This window comes from Cannabis sativa, chromosome 1, assembly GCF_029168945.1.
Source record: "Cannabis sativa cultivar Pink pepper isolate KNU-18-1 chromosome 1, ASM2916894v1, whole genome shotgun sequence".
In the NCBI taxonomy this organism is placed as follows: domain Eukaryota; kingdom Viridiplantae; phylum Streptophyta; class Magnoliopsida; order Rosales; family Cannabaceae; genus Cannabis; species Cannabis sativa.
Genome location: NC_083601.1, coordinates 50,395,280 through 50,399,431, shown reverse-complemented (window position 1 = coordinate 50,399,431; position 4,152 = coordinate 50,395,280). Strand labels below are relative to the sequence as shown.

The 4,152-nt window shown below is 39.4% G+C and overlaps 2 non-coding genes across 2 annotated transcripts; both read left to right on the top strand.

The window, feature by feature from the left end:
- Positions 1-607: 607 nt before the first annotated feature.
- On the top strand, positions 608-714 carry LOC115701789 (small nucleolar RNA R71). The gene has a single exon (XR_009685857.1). It is a non-coding gene; the product is annotated as a small nucleolar RNA R71 (small nucleolar RNA).
- Positions 715-4,045: 3,331 nt separating this feature from the next.
- On the top strand, positions 4,046-4,152 carry LOC133033793 (small nucleolar RNA R71). Its single transcript, XR_009685856.1, has one exon. It is a non-coding gene; the product is annotated as a small nucleolar RNA R71 (small nucleolar RNA).

Genomic DNA, 4,152 nt, shown 5'->3' with positions numbered 1-4,152 from the left:
GCAGGTTGCTACCTGAGTTGCTAGCTGGCCCATCTGAGTTTGCAGGTCTTTAATTGAAGATCTGGTTTCAGTCATAAATTGAAGCAGTAAATCTGTTTGCAAACTAGAATTTCCACCAGAGGCTTGTTGCTGATTAAATTGTTGGTTCCGATTCCGTTGCTGATAGAACCCACTGTTTCTTCGGTTGTTACCCTGGTTGAACCCATAATTGTTGTTGTTGTTGTTCTGTGAAAAATTTCCAATGGCCTTAGCTTCATCCATTGGCAAATCATCCACATCTGCTTGACACTCCGAAAAGTGATGACTTCCTCCACATAACTCACAAACAATTTGGGCTTGTTTAGCTTGCCCTGCAATTATTTTTGTCAATGCCTCAACCTGGGCTGTTAACTTTGTGAAGGCATCAACTTCTAACACACCAGCTACCTTCTTAGATTGACTCCTCTCAGTTGGCCACTGCTGATTGTTTAGAGCCATCTCCTCCAATAGATCATACGCCTCATTAGCACTCTTTCTCATAAAAGCTCCGCCCGCTGCTGCATCTATTAGAGTTCTAGTATTACCAACCAACCCGTTGTAGAAGTTGTGAACCAGCATCCACTTCTCTATACCGTGATGAGGACATCTCCTAATCAGATCTTTAAACCTCTCCCAAGCCTCATGGAGAGATTCATTATCTTGTTGGCAGAAGTTGTTGATTTCCCCTCTCAGCTTTGCAGACTTGGCTGGAGGAAAGAACTTTGACAAGAATTTTGTTGCCAGATCATTCCAGGTGGCAATAGAGTTGGGTGGCAAAGAGTTTAACCAACTCTTGGCTCGTTCTCTGAGTGAGAATGGAAACAGTCTCAGTCGAATGGCATCATCGCTAACTCCATTAACTTTAAAAGTTTCACAAAGTTCCATGAAGTTAGAGAGATGCAGATTAGGATCTTCAGAAGGGAGGCCACCAAACTGAACTGAAGACTGCACCATTTGAAGGATGGCAGGCTTAATCTCAAAGTTGTTTGCATCCACTGCCGGTGGCCTGATACATGACTGCACTCCCGTCAGAGTAGGGAGAATGTAATCTCTCAAGCTACGGCCATTAGCTTGATCTTCCACGTCGCCTCCATTATTACCGTTATTACCCCCATTGTTTCCAGCATTATTGTTCACATTGGCAGCCATGATTTCTGATGTTTCAGCAGTTGCTGAAACTCTTTCTTGCCTCTTGTTCTTTCGATTCCTCCTGCAAGTTTTCTCGATTTCAGGATCAACTGGTAATATGACTGCTTGTCCTTGACGGCGCATACACTTAGGATTCCTGAAATAGATCAAGAAAATATTGCAAGAAAAAGGTTAGAAAATCAGCAAGAGAAAATATACCAAAGTAGAAGTTAGTATAATTTTATGTAATATTAATCTTTAAAAAACTCCCCGGCAACGGCGCCAAAAACTTGTTGCTATAATTTATAAACACTACGCAAGTATACGCAATCAAGTAGTAAATCTCACACAGGTGAGGTCGATCCCACAAGGAATTGGATTAAATACCACTAAACTATACTTATAATTCTATTTGGCAAGTCGAAAACAATTATGATTTCAGAAAAGTAAAGTAATTCAGAAAACACAAAACACAGTTAAAGTTTAAGCAATATGAGATGATAGGGAGGAGAATCCTGTTGTTGTTTACCCAAATCGTTAATGCTTAATTACTATCCTATTCTTGAAGTGAATGACAGATTATGAAATAACCTAGCTCTTTTCAGATCTTCTAGATTCTAAATCACATGTTATCTAATTAATTCCTTAATTAAACTAACATGAAATCAGCATTAAGTAATAATCTACTCGTCACATAAGTCATGTGAATACTTTCGTTTCACATAGAACATCGATTATCCCAATTTTAGCATTCTCAATTCTCACTTTTTAGATTTCGAATTGAGATCATAGAGCATGCACAAGGTGATCAATCTTAAACATGAAATTAAACACACATTAAGATAATTTCACAAACAAGAATTGAGGAATGGTAATTAAACATTAACTAGGCAAAACATTAAACAACAATCATCATCCTCCCTAAATGGGAAATTTAGTTCAGAAACAAATCCATAACCATTCCTAAAGCAATATTCAACATAAAGAAATTAAAGAGGAATAAAGAAAAGAACTTGTTGGTGGATGAATTTCGGATCGTCGCTTGAATCTCCGTGCTCTTCCCGCCGCTCTCTCGCCGTATTTTAGGGTTTCGATCGCTCTACCGGACTTCCAATCGCAGTTTTCTATTTATAACTAAAATTTAGGGTTCGATGGACGAAATTGCCCCTGGTCCGTACGGGATCTCGCCGCGGCCAAGCTTCCTCTCGCCGCGGCGAGATAATTGCAAAATAAGGGTCTCTCTCGTATCTCTTAAATGGTCGCGGCGAGACTCCCCTCGCCGCGGCGACTGTAGCATCCACGATTTGCAGTTTATTTCATGATCTAGCCGCGGCCAAGATGTGTCTAGCCGCAGCCAGATATACACAAATCCTCACACATTGTGTTTTTCTTTGGCTCAGCTCGTCTTTTGTTGAATTTCGGACCCGAGACCTCTTTTATTCCAAAGAACCTGAAAACATAGAAAACAAGCGTAATTCCGTCCCAACACAGCGAAAAACGCACATAAATTAGATCCAAAACATAGGCTAAAAATAGCCTAACACAGACATAGGGTTTTACTGATATGATAATCTACAACAGAGTTTACTTGCATTTGGAGAAATGCTATGTTCTTTCCAGAGCATTGGTTAAAGTAAAGCTCAGGTTGGATGCATGGAGTATGCATCGGAAGGGACCGATATTGAACTTTGACTTAGATTTATTAAACTTACCGTAATATCTATTCAAGTCAATATCGCCTAGTTGATCCTAGATTAAATGATCTTAATCCTGATATGATTAGGCTCAATCTCGAGAGGCTATTCGTGTTCTTTGATTCGTTAGTTAAGCCTACTTTTAGGTCGGGGTGATATGTACATTTTGGGAACACGGTAGTGCAATTGAGTGGGAGCGCTATCATAAACATGGAATCTATAGCTTCTATCTGGCGAATAGTAAGCAAAGGATGATCTCCTTCGAGCTTGACCAAACGAACATAAATGGTGGAGTACTCATTTCACATAAGCTGAAATATCATTTATACGGGGTCAAGTGTTTTAAGGAATAAATACATTGTAGGGTGTAACGGTAATTTAATCCCTTTACAGTGTAGATCATTCATATAGAGGATCATTGATCAAATTAGGATTATAACAATGGATAACTAATGATGTGTCTATATGGTGGAACATATAGAGCATTCTATATAACTGAGAGTGCAATTCTAAGTTCTATGCGTGGATTCAACGAAGAATTAATAAGTTAGTGAATTTTAGTGCTAAATTCTTGATCTACTTATTGGAAGCTCGGTTATATAGACCCATGGTCCCCCCACTAGTTGAGATAATATTGCTTGTAAGACTCATGTAATTGGTTTTGATTAATCAATTATAATTCTCAAATTAGACTATGTCTTTTTGTGAATTTTTCACTAAGTAAGGGCGAAATTGTAAAGAAAGAGTTTATAGGGGCATATTTGTTAATTATGATACCCTGGTTGTTACCCTGGTTGAACCCATAATTGTTGTTGTTGTTGTTCTGTGAAAAATTTCCAATGGCCTTAGCTTCATCCATTGGCAAATCATCCACATCTGCTTGACACTCCGAAAAGTGATGACTTCCTCCACATAACTCACAAACAATTTGGGCTTGTTTAGCTTGCCCTGCAATTATTTTTGTCAATGCCTCAACCTGGGCTGTTAACTTTGTGAAGGCATCAACTTCTAACACACCAGCTACCTTCTTAGATTGACTCCTCTCAGTTGGCCACTGCTGATTGTTTAGAGCCATCTCCTCCAATAGATCATACGCCTCATTAGCACTCTTTCTCATAAAAGCTCCGCCCGCTGCTGCATCTATTAGAGTTCTAGTATTACCAACCAACCCGTTGTAGAAGTTGTGAACCAGCATCCACTTCTCTATACCGTGATGAGGACATCTCCTAATCAGATCTTTAAACCTCTCCCAAGCCTCATGGAGAGATTCATTATCTTGTTGGCAGAAGTTGTTGATTTCCCCTCTCAGCTT